This window comes from Aulostomus chinensis, chromosome 21 (genome assembly GCF_037954235.1).
Source record: "Aulostomus chinensis isolate RoL2024-O1b breed Wild chromosome 21, RoL_Achi_v1.0, whole genome shotgun sequence".
Taxonomy (NCBI): Eukaryota; Metazoa; Chordata; class Actinopteri; order Syngnathiformes; family Aulostomidae; genus Aulostomus; species Aulostomus chinensis.
This window is the reverse complement of record NC_141340.1, coordinates 2159498-2176237: the sequence shown is the minus strand read 5'-3', so window position 1 is coordinate 2176237 and position 16740 is coordinate 2159498. Positions and strand designations below refer to the sequence as shown.

The window sequence follows — 16740 nt, the reverse complement described above, 5'->3', positions numbered from 1 at the left end:
GTTTCCAGCTGCAGCTACAGCTGGTTTCAGTGGAAAGGCTTTCATGAACTGACTGTACTCCACCGTCCCAAGACTCTCGGTGCTTGTAGGATGTAGAAATAAAAGAATTGTTTGCAATGTCAAATTTATAAGATGATGCTGTAACAATGTTTATAGTTTGTTGCACCAAAAGAATCCAAAAACAAATCAATGATTGCAGGTTGGAAAACACAGTGATGTGAATTCGTTGTCAGAAATGTCAAAATTGTGGAAGTATGAAGTACTGAAGGCAGCCAGGTTTTAGAGAAATTCACTTGTCAGAAGTCATCAGCTAGCTCAGGTCTAGGCTAATTAGCTTAGCACAATGACTGATAGTGGGTGGGAAGTGTTAGCATCAGCTAGCTCAGGTCTAGGCTAATTAGCTTAGCACAATGACTGATAGTGGGTGGGAAGTGTTAGCATCAGCTAGCTCAGGTCTAGGCTAATTAGCTTAGCACAATGACTGATAGTGGGTGGGAAGTGTTAGCATCCGCTAGCTCAGGTCCAGGCTAATTAGCTTAGCACAATGACTGGTATTGGGTGGGAAGTGTTAGCATCCGCTAGCTCAAGTCCAGGCTAATTAGCTTAGCACAATGACTGGTAGTGGGTGGGAAGTGTTAGCATCAGCTAGCTCAGGTCAAGGCTAATTAGCTTAGCACAATGACTGGTAGTGGGTGGGAAGTGTTAGCATCAGCTAGCTTAGGTCCAGGCTAATTAGCTTAGCCCAATGACTGGTAGTGGGTGGGAAGTGTTAGCATCAGCTAGCTCAGGTCCAGGCTAATTAGCTTAGCACAATGACTGGTAGTGGGTGGGAAGTGTTAGCATCAGCTAGCTCAGGTCCAGGATGCTGGTGTGTCCAGCAGGAATCCTCCTCCTCATCATCATCAGTAGCAGCAGTCGCTCTTCTAGTCCTCAACAAACGTTTGGTTCTGTTGACCCAAGTTCCAGTGGAGCTTTGGAGGTGCTGCGTCAAATCACTGCTCCCAGTCACGAAAGTAGTTCCGGCTACGTGTCTGATTCTACCACTACAACGTCTCCTCATGTTAAACTGGTATTCATCACCAAGGTTACACACAACCCTCCTGATATTAATGCAGGCAGAGACGGAGCTACGCTAACACTTCCCACCCGCTACCAGCCACTGTGCTAAGCTAACTAGCCTGGGTCTCAGTCTTCTTGTCTGACTCTGGGGACGATGGATTATAAACATAAAAAGTTGTGGATTCCTTTAAAAGTCATTTTTACTTTCACAGCTAAAATTTTGGAGTCTGTGGAGCAGTTGGAGGTTTTTCTGTCCCTCGAGGGGTCATAGAACAAAATTTGAGATTTTTTGGATCAGAAAAAGTCATTATATGACAGAAAGCCTCTATTTGTTGGCTCTGGCGGAAAAAAAAAAGATGTGTGGCGACAAGTTAAATAGACTTGAACACTTTCTCTCCATTGTAGCCTCTGAACAGTCGGCAGGTTTAATACCTCAAAATGTTAAGAGGAAATATTTGTGTTTGTGCACACAGGAGGATTCGGATCCACCCCAAGACCTGAATGGTTCCTCCTTGGCTCATGGTCCACCCCACCCCCCAACCCCACCCCCACCAAGTTTGGAGAGAATCCTCCTTGTAAGTTTTGGTGTGATCCAGCTGAAGCCAAACCGACTGCGCCACAAACACAACCGCCGTGGTAATTAAAGACCTCCTTTGAAAGGACTTAGCTTCCTCCGACGCTGCAGCGGTGACTTTGATTCCGTCTCTCATGAACATCTCGCCGCTTGATGAGCTCGTCAGAAACACTCATGAGCCTGCGGGAACACGAGCGCGGCGCTGTCGCCGGAGCAGCTTTATCTGCCTCCCAATGACTCAATATATTCAATAAACTCCAATTAGCTTCCTTTCAGTAGGATTAATCATTAATTAACCAGGGGACAAGGGTGGTAAATATTTACTTATTCATCATACATATTTCTGGCTGGGCTCATGTTTAGTTTATGAGTCAATTTTAGTATAATGCGTGTTCATGTTCGACTTATTCTGATCTAAACGGGCCGGCTGTCTGATTGCACATTCATCATGAATGTCAGAGCTTTTATCCCTGCCTCCAGTCAAGAGCAGGGACCACGAAGTTAATACTCTATCACTCCCCCTAAGAAGAACTGATTGCACCATTCAGGAGGGTCACATACACAGTGCGAGGGGTCGCCGCAAAGGAGAGAACAGAGGGAAAACTAAGGGGGGGCAAAGTGTATTTGGAGCCCTGCGGGTTCATTCGCTGCCTTTCAGCCACGACGTGTAAACATTCAGGGATGCAGGAGAGAGGGATGAATGCAGCTCAGACGCAAGAGGGAGAGCTGGAGGTGGCGAGCGCGTCCACGGCGATCTGAGCAGGTAGAGCGAGGAGGGGTGGTGAGAGAGTGCAGGGAGGGAGGGAGTCTCTTTCCACCTGAAGATTACTTTGTCTCACTATTCATTTACCCTGCGAGCAGGAAGGAGCAGCGACGAGGAGGAGAAGGAGGTGCTGCTGTTGACTATCATCTTTTTTTTTCTTTTTTTTTTTTGCTCTCGCTCTTCAGCCGGACTTCTCTGCAGAACCCCGCTGATCTCTGAGAAACAGAAGCAGCTGCGGCAAAAGACACCGTCTGCAAAGGAAAAGAAGTTTCATCCAGTTTCTTCTGGAGGATTTCCAGGTAGGCTTGAATCTGTAAACTAAAACGCATCTGATAAAACTGCTTTTTATTGCTGTGTCTGGATGAACGCATGATTGACAAAGATAAGAGCAACCTGTTAGAAGGTAAGTCCTCCGTTCACTTTTATGTGCTGAAAATGACGCCCCTACAAGTTGTGAAAGCCGGAGCGGCGTGTTGGATTTATGCAGAGCATTTAAACAAGGATGGAAGTGGATGAGAGGATGAGCAGGGGGAGGCAACGAAAAAAGGAAAGGAAGAGGAGAGGACTGAAAAAGACAGAGTAGAGGGGGAATATGAGGCGCGGGGATGGCGTGGTGGGGGCTCGCTGGCCGCCAGCTCAGTAACCAAGGCAGCTGACATGAGGGAGAGCCAACAGGGGGACAGTGGGATTTCTATTTTTCACCCTCGCTGAGATACGCCGGGACCCTGCCAAGTCCCCTGCCTCATCCCCCACGGATAAAGATTTCATTGTGCGCCACTGTGACCGAATTCATTAAGCATCTACATTACTCTCCCCTGGCTGCGCTCCTCTCCCCCTCTCTCCCAACTCCCTCTCCACTCTCTCGCTCCGTCTGCTCATCCTTCTCATCCTCCTTTCATTATAGTCTCAATTGGCCCTGCAACCCATGTTGCGTCTATTTAGTAAAGCTCTGCGGTGAATAATAAACACACGCCGAGCGATTCTCTCCGAAGGGTCACTTTGGCAAACGCTGGCCCAAAAGTTGATCCACATTAGAGTCGGGGCGCCACATGGGGTCGCTCTGTATGCGGCGTGGGGGTCACAGGAGATTTGACGGTTTTGATATCCTGTTGTGCTGTTTAATAGCCAGGGTGGAATGATGTAAAAGTGTCAGGAAGTGCAGAATTATTGCAATATTCGTTATTTACATGGAGGTGGACTCTTTTTTGATGAAAATCTGACTTCTTTTCAGCACAAAGTACTGCTCTGATTTCAGCAGCTGCCAATCGTGGCTTATTGAGTAGCTACGTAACAATTGGCCGTGGTTTAAAAGCTTAGTTTGGGTCTGCTCCTTTAGTTTGTTCACTGTGGTCCGAATCCGTACGTAGGAGGAAACGCCTCCGTGTTGGCAAACCATCAACTGTTCACGCAAAGAAATCTCACACCAAACCATGAAACAATAGGTGGCAGTAGGGCACCTGTAAATCGGTTTGGACTGCTAATGAACCCCAAAAGAGAAGAAGAAGAAGAAGAAGAAGCCTGTGATGAGTGAACTGGTCAGATTCGTCTTGGGTGAGGGTAGAGAGTAACTACAAGCAGGTTCTGTCGTCCAAGCGTTGGTGTGGTTCAGGCTCAAACCGGTGGAGAATGCCGGTGGATTGCCGTTGCATCACAAAAGAGCTGTACGGAAGCGTAGCGAGACCGTCTCCTCAGCAAGGGCTCGGTTCGGAATGAATGCCGGGTAAACTGTTTGTATGGACGTGCCGCTGTGGTAGGCGGCAGGAACAGAGGGAGTGATGCAGGTGAAGTCACCGGATGGTTTCAGAGGCTAATTTTCAAGCTAAGTACCGTTTGCCGTGACGGGACTGTCGTGCAAAGACGCAAATGTTAAATCTCAACCTTGCTGAACCAAAAATGAGCTTCATATCAACATTCTCCATTGCCAAAGCTGCAGTTCAGGAGTGGTTCAGTTTCGGCACAGGAAGCCTCTGGCTAGCGTTGCTTAAAGAGTCCCACTGCAGTCCAGTGCTCATCGGTTCCACCACATGGACTCTTTAACAATACCACACATACCTTTGGCCCAAACTGAGGCGCAGTGAGAATCATGTTTATATTTTTTGCTTCAGAAGCTTTGGTTTTATAGATTGTTGGAGGAAATGAGTCTGAGATGAGTTAAAATTGATGAAAGTCCAGCTCCCTCGTTTCCAGGTTGGTGGGTTCCAGTGAAATGCCTGAAATCAGGTCTGTGGTGAGCAAGAGCTGAAGCTATTTTCAAGCTTAGTGGTGGTGACCTTGAAGTCATGTGACCCTGGTGTAGCACCTTCATAGGCTAACGTTAGCTTAGCACTGCAAACCATCACATTCAGGCTTCCAGTATCATCAGAGGGTTCATTAGTGAAGATGATCTTGATGAACTGAACCTGGAAGATCATCAGCTTTTGTTCACCAGAGCTGATTTATTGATTCAATCACCACAATCACATAGAGTGATCCTATTGGCTGCTGGGGGAGGAGCCAGGAGATGACCACTTCCTGTTGGACTACAAACGTATCTCATTCCTGACATGACCACTTCCTGTTAGACTACAAACGTATCTCATTCCTGACATGACCACTTCCTGTTAGACTACAAACACACCTCTTCCCTGACATGACCACTTCCTGTTGGACTACAAACACACCTCTTCCCTGACATGACCACTTCCTGTTGGACTACAAACAAACCTCTACCCTGACATGACCACTTCCTGTTGGACTACAAACACACCTCTTCCCTGACATGACCACTTCCTGTTGGACTACAAACACACCTCTACCCTGACATGACCACTTCCTGTTGGACTACAAACACACCTCTTCCCTGACATGACCACACCTACAAACACACTGACATGACCACTTCCTGTTGGACTACAAACACACCTCTTCCCTGACATGACCACACCTACAAACACACCTCTTCCCTGACATGACCACTTCCTGTTGGACTACAAACACACCTCTTCCCTGACATGACCACTTCCTGTTGGACTACAAACACACCTCTTCCCTGACATGACCACTTCCTGTTGGACTACAAATGGACTCAAATGGACTCAATTTTATTCAGCGCTTTTCTACCTCAGCGGCACTCAAAGTGCTTTACAGTGTCGTCTCATTCACCCGTTCACACACACTCACTGATGGTGGAGCTACCATGCAAGGCGCCAACCTACTCATCAGGAGCAATTATGGGTTCAGTATCTTGCTCAAGGACACTTCCACATGGTCACCGGGGTCGAGGATCAAACCAGCGACCCTTTGGTTGCTAGACGGCCACTCTACCCCTGAGCCATGCCGCCCACTACAAACACACCTCTTCCCTGACATGACCATTTCCTGTTGGACTACAAACACACCTCTTCCCTGACATGACCACTTCCTGTAGGACTACAAACACACCTCTTCCCTGACATGATCACTTCCTGTTGGACTACAAACACACCTCATCCCTGACATGATCACTTCCTGTTGGACTCCCTGTGGAACTCAATTGCTATGTTGATCTGATACATGCAAAGTCACAGTCTGGAGATTTCCAAATGTTCGTCCCAGATTTTATGTTAATTTGTCAAAATGTCATGAGCACAATTGCGGCTGCAGCCTTCTGTGGTGGGAGTTTTTTAACTTTCACGTGTCCGCATGCTAAAATAATCAGTGGTGACTGGGGAGGCGAGCGAGCAGGACACGAGTCAAGATGGATTCAGACAGTTTAGTGCTCGCTGCTTCTACAGTGAACTCAGACACGGTCTTTTCATGCTTCTCTTCACATTGAAGACGGAGTCGTCACCCTCCAGGTAAAAGGCTGGTAAAAAGGCTCCTTATTGTTTCGGAGATGCGAGACGCTTCGCTTGTGGTGAAATCAATAGCCCAGTAAATTCTTAATTGAATGACTGCAGGCCCCCAAGCCTGATCGTGCTTTAAGGGCAACCAGAAGGCGGTATAGAGAGGAATAACAAGGACCCTGCTGCCATTGTTGTGGTCCGGGAAACAACGTCATGCGCGGCGGCGGCAGTGTGTTAACACTTGTACACCTGCCATGTCACACTTGAGCTGGAGCCAGTATCACATTACCTCCAATTAGCTTGGGTTCCTTTGAAATACTTTTTTCTTTGTGGCTCATTTGATCTTCGCGCAGCTCTGTTTGCAGGGTAATTTGACACCGGGGCGCGGTGTCAATGATGTCACCAGGACTCAGAGTATCTGTTAGCAAAGAGGCACCTGGTGAAACGTATATCACGGCCCTGATAAAAGAGCAACGCCGCTGCTGATGGATGGGCGCACCTCAGGGCTCCTGTTGACATTTCAGCCAAAGAAACAAGAAGAAAAATGACCCTTTTTTTGAAAACAGAACAATAATTTAGTTTCCTTGTTGGTGCCTGCAGAACGACGGCCGTGGCATCAGAAACCCCCCCCCCCCCCAGCCGCCGCCCCCAGGTGAACAGAGGGGATGTGAAAGTCTCTGTTCTATCACGTCACTAATCAGAAAGTACGGTCAACAGCCTTTTTTTTTTATCCATTTCCATCATGTTTTTATGAATAAGATGTTGTATGAATCAGGCTGTGAATGATCTATGAACGAGCGCCTCTGGAGAAACGAGCTTTTCTATCAGAACCTGAAAGTTTGGTTTCTGTCTGACAAGCAGAGGTTTCTGCCTCCAAGGATGTGTTTTGGGGGTTTTTTTCCTAAATTTTTTTTCATCGTATTTTGTTAAACACTCCAATGACACATCAATCCAGCAGCACTGGATAAAGAAACAAGAACAAAAGATGTGTTAACACAACACAGGTTATTTGAATGGACCAGTCTGCTGGCAGGATTTAGCCCAGGTACTATCAGAGATCGGTGTGCTGACAGAAAGAAGGACATTGTTGACAGCGGAAGATGAACAATAGCGTTTGTATCGATACATACGTGTGGAAATAATACATGTATGTATCGATACATACGTGTGGAAATAATACATGTATGTATCGATACATACGTGTGGAAATAATACATGTATGTATCGATACATACGTGTGGAAATAATACATGTATGTATCAATACATACGTGGAAATAATAAATGTATGTATCGATACATACGTGTGGAAATAATACATGTATGTATCGATTCATACGTGTGGAAATAATACATGTGAAAATGCAGAAATAGCTTTATTCCGTTACCAGAACGTATTTCCTGATGATTTCGTCATTTATTTGTTTGGACTTCGTCTTTTTTTGTGGCGTCCTGTATTAAAACGATGTCCTGCGTTGATGATGATGATGTCACTAAGACTCACCAAAGATTTGAGATATTTGTCACCTGTACTTGAGTACTCTCTTGAGGTACTTGTACTGCTTTATACTTCTGCTCCTCCACATTTTAAAGGGAAATTCTGTACTTCGTATTTATCAGGCAGACTTATAATACAACACTAAAAAACGAGTTATCAACGTTTTTTGGTGTGTGACAACTTATAAAATGTGGCATGAGATCAGTAAAATTCAATAAATTATCTGGTAGCATTTAAAGAATACAGGAATATTAATAATAATTCATATTTGTTAGTTAACCCCTAGTTCAGAGTCAACTAATGTTGCTAGTGATCATTTACTGATAGTCTTTATGTTGCAATAGAACAGAGGGATGGAAAAACTGGGTGTGGTTATTTAAGCAACACCCACCTGATAATAAGGGTCACAAAGAACATTAATAAATGGTTAATTACACTAAAGTAATGCTTATTATCATAAATATTATGAAAATGGGGCTGCATAGTGGAGCAGTGGTCAGCACTGTTGCCTCACAGCAAGAAGGTTGTGGGTTCGAGTCCCGGCTCGGGCACGGGGTCTTTCTGGGTGAGTCTCCATGTTCTCCCTGTTCCTGCTGGGTTCTCTCTGGTACTCCAGCTTCCTCGACAGTCCAAAGACATCAAGAGGGACCAGGTTAATCCAGACTCTAAATTGACCGTAGGCGTGGCTGGGAGAGCCAATGGTTGTCTGTCTCTATGTGTTGGCCCTGCCATGGACTGGTGACCTGTCCAGGGTGAACCCCGCCTCTCGCCCGTTGACGCTGGGATAGGCTCCCCCCCCCCCCCCGCGACCCTTAATGTAGGAATAAGCGGAAGACAATGGATGGATGGATGGATTATGAAAATGCAGGAGTTATTCGTGTTCCCTGATGATCTTATATGGTCTTTTGGCTGAAAAGTCCCAAAACAACCATGGATCCTCTCACACTGGGTGTCAAACAGCAGGAACACGACGGATGGGAGTTTGATGGATCTGGTTTGAACGTGACGGAAGCTTCCCTACGAACTGAAAACCAGCCTCATAGTTGTGATAGAATCCTGCTGACCAACTCTGGCTGAGGAACTCTTGAGTTAAAGAAAGTGCTTGAAGTGGACAAATGGACTTTGGCAGCTAAAAATATCTCTTTAATTTAAACGGGCAGAAGCACCAAAGGTAATATGCCTCCTTAACCTTAAAGAACACCTACAGCAGTAATAAGGTAATTCCCCATCACCATCTTGACTTGTAAACACAGACTTTTCCCTCGGTGTAATACAACATCCACGGGTGTGTAATCCTTGCGTGTGCGTGAGTCATTGTTTGTGTGTTGGTTGAACAAACGCCTCAACGCTCGAGTCTGATCAGGCACCAGAAGATTCAGGTTTTCATTTCATCAAGCTGCTGCTGCAACTGCGTCCAATCTCAGGCCGTGAATTATTCCTCCATCCCCTCCTGGGCTGAAGAAAGCAATCATGTTTTCACTTCATTTCTTCTTGCAGGACTGAGTCTCTGGCAGTGGATCCATTCAGAGTGAGAGTTGCTTAAAGTAATAGACAGAAACACCTCATCTCTGAAATTAATTTGAATTGATTCTTTTTAGTCCGTCTCCTCCTGCTCTGACAAGGTTTTCAGAGGGAAATTTCCAGCATCCAAGGCCACATGTAAAAATCAATTTCTAAATGAAGCTGATCTGAGAGATGAGTCGTCTCTTAGTGGAGCGCTTGCCGTGGACGGGAGAGCCGTGTCAGTCTCAGGGTTGTACCACATTTGTCTTATTTGCTGCATGCTCAAGTACAGCTCAGTTTTCCCTGAATAAGTGAAGCCTGCAGTGGACGATAGAGGGAGGAACGCCACGAGAGCTCCAAACGCCACCTGAAACATGCATGTTGATGTTTTCTTGGTTTTAGGTTCAGCGCTTTAGCTTTAGCCTAGCATTAGCTCACTTGAGTAGAAATGCTAAGCCGTCCGACTGTATTTTACTTGATATGGGCAGTAAAGTCACGTGTGGCGTCTGTAGTCTGAACCTGATCCACTCTGCGCTGCACAATGCCACGAGAGCTCGACGAATCCCGAACAACTGGGAAGTTCTTAGCGTCGTGCAGCGCAGAGTGGATCAGGTTCAGACTACAGACGCCACACGTGACTTTACTGCCCATATCAAGTAAAATACAGTCGAACAGCTTGGCATTTCTACTCAGGTGAGCTAATGCTAGGCTAAAGCTAAAGCGCTGAACCTAAAACCAAGAAAACATCAACATGCATGTTTCAGGTGGCGTTTGGAGGATGGTTTTCCCATTGCTTCAGCCGTGTGACGGCAAATAGATCCTGGTGTCCGACGCTGTTGACGTAACAGTGAGGGTAGAGCGGCTCTGGTTGGGTCTGCACAAGTCAAATGAATTACAAACCACAGGAGGAAGAAATTAATAAACTGCTTTGTCAGAAGGTCTGCTGTTCCAGCTGTGACCAGCATGCTGAAATGGCCAGAGAGTTCAGGTCTGGTCCTGGAGGGGGCGGTTCATGCACGATGGGAAGGACTGAAAGTAAAGAGGACATGTCAGTCCTTCATCTTGTGGTTGAGGAGACTGTCCCTCGCTGAAATGTCATCTGTTTAATTCATGCAAATGTGCTCAACAAACAGTCCTTCCTGCTCGGTTATCACTCTGGATTAGAGACAAACTCCTGAAATATAAAACTCGGATCTGCTATTACATCGAAACCAAACATACCCTATTTAATGTTTCACCATCAATCTCTCAGGCAAAAATAAACAGCGTGATGACCTTCAGCAAAGGCCAAAATAATCAGCGCACCACGTAAAAAATACAGAGTGACCTTGGTCTTGGAAAACACTGATAAGTGATTTACTGTCCCCAAAAAAGGAGCCCAGGACTCACTGATGTTAGCTGAATAAATGAAGGAACGCGTGGGTGAATAAATGACAGTTTGCTGCCCCGTGTGAGGGAAGGAGTCCCACCTGGAGCCACCTGGAGCACCCACCCACTGCCCTCTGGTCTTTGAGCAGCGCTAAGCGGAGTTTAGGTGTCTTGGTTTGCATAAACTGCACTTGTTACCATGCAGTGTATGAACATCTTCTCCTCCCAGTCACTTAACAACGCTCTCCCACTCCCATCGCATCTTTAACCAACACCGATCTCACAGCAGAGCGTGATTTAGACTCCCGGGAGCCTTTGAGGTGCGATGTGGTGGTGGACGGTTCAAACAAGTCCTGGACTTCGCAGGCTGTTTGAGAACCTGTTTGGACCTTCAGTCTGACTCGTTTCTGGAGGCAAAGCTCGCGTTACGTCCCGACATTCCACAGTGGAGTTTCCCTCTAGAATTCGGTTCCTGTCACGCTGCTTCTGTGGTTCGTTGTCAGTGTTTACAGGTGGCACTTCGGGGTGAGTGTTGCAAAGTGTTGCTGTTATGTTCAGAATGTTGTTGTTTTCTTTAAGTCAATTTAATATTGCAATATTGCATCCATGCAGTCGAACCTGAGGTGTTCACCTTTAATGACATGTCCCCTGGAGTTTTACGAATTTTAAAAGAATAAATCCAGATTTAGAGGTGCGCTGCGCAGGAGCTTTTTCACAACAAGCCTGGGAAAAATGCAACCAGCCGGAAGATTAAAAGAATATTCATCCATTAGAGGCTAATAAAAAGCTGCGCGTGCTCTCATCTTCTCACTCAGCCTTCCTACATACCCAGGCCTGTATGTGCATGCAGCTTTGTGTGTACTTCTTCGTCCGTGTCCATGAATATATACCGTATATTAGCTCTGAGTGTGTGTGTGTGCGTGTGTGTGTGTGTGTGTGTTCGTGTTCACGTCAGTGCAGATTGCTCATAAAATATGACCTCTGGAAAAGTTTCCTGTTTGCATTTTCCTCTTTGAACTTCAATCCATTATCAGCAGGTATCAAATTCATCCCAACAGGTGTAGTGTGTTAAATGATACGGACTCGTGGCAGCTTGCCACAGATGCTGGGATGAAAGAGAAACAGGAGATCAGGCTGTGGCGAGTACTCGCTCCCCCCCCCCACACACAAACACACACGTGTACCTGCGTCTTCTGCAGCTGTGAGGCGGGTGAGCGCCTAAGACAACCATCCTGATGGTGGCCGGTTCTCTTTCTTTATTTTTTTTCTACCTTTAAGGACCTGAAGATGTACTATTGTACTGTAAGACACAGTTTGCTCCACCATGTCTGGAAAGCCTTTATCTGAGCTTTCCTCAACATCAGCTCTCATCTCTATCCCGAAGCATCCGGTCGATACAGCGGGAGACTTGCAGACAAAGATGCCAGCAAAAAGAGTCTCACACGCATTTGTTCCCTGCTGTTCGCTGAGACAGACAGGAATCGCTCGTTTGTCTGAGGTGAAAAATAAAGCTCCGGCTACACTTTTGCCCTGTAGGTAGGAATGAGTCACTCGGCGCTGGACCTTCGACACCTGCTGATCAATTCAGCTTTTAAGCCCATTTTAGACAAAGAAAACGAACGTGAAAGTGGCCGATTCATCATTGATAATTCAAACTGACAGTAAAGGTCCAGAAAATGAACGGCCAAGTCTGAATTTATAAAAAGCAAGAAAGCAACAGACAGACGCGATTGGAGGAGGACGGGACAAACCCAACCCCCGCTGGGGGACCGCCTGTCTTGTCCAGTCCTGTGTGACGGTTTCAAGTGCTTAAGGCTGAGACCAAGACTGAGTCAGTTTACAAACCAATGTGTCAGGTACCGTCGTGGTTTCTGACAACAAAACGTGTCTTGCTTTGTGCCCGTAGTATTCAAACAACGAGTGTGCACCCATCGGCGTGTCTGCGGGCGTGTTGAAAGGGTGCAGACATTCCTGACGTGATGCAATTTGAAAACAAAAACCAGGTGTGAAGGCAATTGTGCAGTTGTTTTCTGCTGCCGAGACACACCGGGTTCGTCTGCGACGCGAGCTCAGCGACAGCCACGTGGCCGATAGCTGTCGTAATGGTTCAGAGAAGCCGCACCGATGGCGTCCAAACCCGTTTCTCTGCTCTTATTGCGACGTGACGCTGCTGACATCTAGAACAACAGCACCTCCCTAGAAACAGAGCTTGATATTTGACTCGCTTGAGTCACGCACCAGGATTATCTTCACTCCACTTGGATCGATCATTTGACTAAACCCAGACCCCGACAGTATAAAAACATCCCGCCACAACAGCTGTGACTCAGTAGCCTCCGAACGCCGCCTCCTCCACCTCTGTATACGGATATTTCTCCTCTTTTGTCAATGTCATGCGGCTCGCTACTTCCGTGTGGTCATAACTTCTACGGTGCCTGTGAGCGCCGATGGTTCTCAACTCTCGTACGCAGGCAACAACCTTCTGAGCTGCAGAAAGTTGCTGTTTTCTCAGCTTTTTTGTCTGAGAAGTGCGTTTTTGATGAAACTGATGAATGTTGAAGTGCTTGTAAAACAAAAGAGCGAGTGAGTGTGTTCTGTGTGCCTAACACTGGAAGCTCTGTTCTTCTTTTGATATGTTCCCTCTTTACATATTCATAAAACTGAATATTCTGTTAAAGGATCAGTTAATTCTGTCAAAAATTCTGGCTGGCAACTTTTAGAAAAGCAGCTGGTGGAGAGTTAATTAACTTTAGATTCAAACTTGGCTGAATTTTTGAAGTTATTGTGTTTTCTAACAAGGCAGACTGACACTGAATCCCCCTCCACATTTCTAACTTTAAGTAAATAACATCTTTTAAGTGACTTGTGATATCTCCCGCCAGCAGACGGATGCTGCGAGCCGGGGGAAGAACTCCAGACAGATCTTACTCACTCATTTGTGCCGACACAAAGTCCCCAGAGTTCATCTGTTTGATGGCAACCCCGACATTGGGTAGCGGTGACGGGTGGTGGCGATGGGGTGGGGTAGCTACGCCTCCCTCCCTCCATTCACACATGAGCTGTTTGATCTCACTCTATCCCGGTTCAAAAGAGATCTACCCCTCAACTGCAGTCATAACCCGCCTGAAAACACACACTTCAACAGCGCTCCCCTCCTCCTGCTAGCATTAAACTACACTCCCCCTTTGAAATCACATTACCTGTGTCCTCTCCTGGAGCTTCGGAGAGAATAGCAGGAGATGAGACAGAATGGAAGATGTAGACAGGAGTGAAGCGGGGAAAATAACCACAGCAGGAGTTCGGTATCGCCTGTGTACAGCGATCCCCCGGTAAGGCTGCCGGATTAATTCTCCTCCCAATTGCATTCAGGATCTCACATTTCTCCCAGGGAGATACTAATGTAGCATGAGGCAGCCATGAAATTACACTTGAAGGAGAAACACATACAGTATGACTTGTCGGTCAAAAGTGATACTGGCTCTGCTGTTCAAACTGGATGCAGTACTGAATTTACCAGCCATTCCAGGGTTCTGACAGGTGCTGGAATAACTTGAAAATGCTGGAGTTTGAATGTGGAATCTTCAAGGGTTTGAATGAAGTGCTTGAACATTGCTTTCATCGCAAATCGTTTGGTCAGCAACACCACGGTTGTCTCTGTTTGAGGGAAGAGGAGGTCTCAAGAGGAGGCAGCAGCCTCAAGTGGTCTACATCTACGTTGACCATTTCTGAAAATTACAACACCAAAACCTCGAGGAACACCGACATCTGACATTTGTAGATTGGTTTTTGAGGACCACAAACTGTCAAAAGTACGGCAAGATCAGATCCAGGTGCAGGAAGAAGTCCACAAACGCAGTTCTCAAAATTGAAGTTTTTCTTGGAAAAGTCAGAGTCCAGACATTCAGTTGGTACAGGAAAACACCCCACAAAAGCTAGGACACTGGGGTTCAAGGCTCATCAAGGCAAAGGTAAAGTCTCTTGACAAAACACGGCTGTGAACTGCAGGAAGCTTGCAGAGACACTGGCACAGACGGAGTCAAACGCACAGCTTCAACTGTGACTCAGTGAACCACAGGTGAAACCACTCAGGCCGGGCAGGCAGGGCAGCACGGGGAGGGGCGGAGTGTCCAGGTGAGAGGAGGGAGACAATGAGTGCGCGGATAAGCAGGAGGAGAGGCGGCCTCGAGGCAAGGCGGGGTGTGACACAACCAAACGGTGCTGGAAAAGTTTGAAAACATTCATGGAAATGCTGGGAAATGCTTGAATTTGACTCAGGAGAAGCAGCTGGGAGCCTCTTGGTGTGGAGGCACCGGCTGCACGCAGGTTGGAAGCAGGAACAAAAGGCGATACACACATTGAGAAACTAGCGAGCAATTAAGCTGGCATGGCGGCTCTCTCAGATTCAGTCTGTAGACTTGAACGCTGTGGTCGGGCGGGAGTTACTTGAGGAGGAATAATTCGAGCACGAATCGTTGGTCTTGCAACAATCAGCAAATGAAGGCGAGATGAAGAACTTTTGGCTTCACCCATGAAAGTCAAAACAAAGTCCTCAAGAGGAACTTGTGACCAACAGAGAACCATGTAAGGGGGCGCGCCCAGTGAGATCCTGGCTGAGGAGTGGGTGACAGCCAGTAAACACAAATATTAAAGCTAAAATCCACTCACAGGTTAATATTTCTCTTGTTGATGAATCATTGTTGGTCAGTTTGGCCACATTTAACAGGTGGAAGGTCTTAGATGTCAGATTAGGGATTAAAGCAGTCAGTCAGTCCCCCCCCCCCCCCCCCCGGGTCCGTGGCCGTATGTTTGAATAAGTGACTGTCTTGTACAACAAGCTACCTCGCCTTGTCAAGTGGGCCTCGGGATCCATGTTTGCCGTCACTTCAATCCTTAACTCCTGCCTTTAAATATTTGAAGAGGCAGCCTGGAATTAAGAACGAGGAGAGGAGAGGAGAGGAGAGGCAGCGTAGCGCAGCAGCACGCATGGGAATGCATTCATAATGAGCGCAGCACTCTTGAGTTATTCAAGGCGAGCGAGCAGAGCGAGCCGCAGCAAAGTTAACTCGTTTCACACGCGTATCAAGTGACGTGAAGGCGGGATTGTTGTCCCGCCGCCGAGCCGGGACGCAAAGTGAAGGGATGTTTCCTCTTTATCAGATGCGAGCTTGTGAATTCCAGGTATCAGGTTGTTTGTGAGGGACGTAAGTGACGATGTTCCAGCGCCAGGCTAGGGAACCTGATTCATGCAGCAGCTCGGAGATAAAACTGCTGAGACAAGAGCCAGCAGAACAAATGGACATGAGACAGAACCAGAACAGCGCAGCACACAAACAACTATGATGTTTGTTGTTGCGCTGACCGTAAGTTGTGTTTCTGTGTAATTAAATGGGTTCTAAGCGTTTGTTCTACGTTTATCGTGGTCAGCAGATGGCGCGAGAGTCAATGCCACACGTGACTGCAACAGAGCAGAAGAAGGAGAAGAAGAAGAATTCATCTTGGCCGTTGAATTAGTCGTCGACGTGTAAAATCATTGTCACACAACTTCAGATCTCTGCACGCGTCTTTAACCGACCAATCACATCCAAGCTTTCAGTCACATGACCTTCATCAAACCACAAAGAACAACAAAGAAACGTCTGAGGAGACCTTAAGTACCGTGGCACCGTTTATGCTGTTAGCGCAGAGCTAACCAGAAGCAGTTCAAGTCTCTCTTGTGCATGCGTGTTCTGTCCTGCAGGGGGCGATACCCTCTCTCAGCGCTTTTACTGGCCGATGGAAACGCCAATCAACATCTGCGACGAGTCCCTCCCTCCGTTCATGGTTCTACTGTGTTGGGTTTTATGGAACAGTTGTTGAGTCGTAGCTGAACGGGCGAGAGAACACGCAGTGTGCAGCCATGGCTTACACACGACATGGCATTCAGTACGGCGGTGTGACATCATCGGCTCCGTCTGATGCTTTTGGCGCCTTTGAGAAAAATCTCTCCTATCCAAGAAATAAATGAGTGGAAGCCATCTTGTAGACGGGGTGCCCAAAGTAGGGTGCAGGGACCCCCAGGAGTCCTTGAGGGGGTTTTTTTCCCAAGGGGTCCTCATAAACGGAAGGTTTATATTTCACTTCTGAATGCAGCAAATGTTAGAACTATTACCAAAAAAACATCCTTAAATATATAT

General features: G+C 46.8%; 1 protein-coding gene across 2 annotated transcripts in view; it reads left to right on the top strand.

Moving 5' to 3' along the window:
• Positions 1-1611: 1611 nt before the first annotated feature.
• LOC147241345 (cadherin-20-like) overlaps positions 1612-16740 on the top strand; it is a 71463-nt gene continuing 56334 nt past the window's right edge. The window contains exons 1-2 of one of the 2 annotated variants that reach the window (XM_086191057.1): positions 1612-1634; positions 2582-2695. The gene's annotated coding sequence lies outside the window, so the exon portion shown is untranslated. Of the gene's footprint in view, positions 1635-2251; positions 2696-16740 lie in introns of those variants that run through there. The other variant, XM_086191055.1, reaches the window with a different exon arrangement.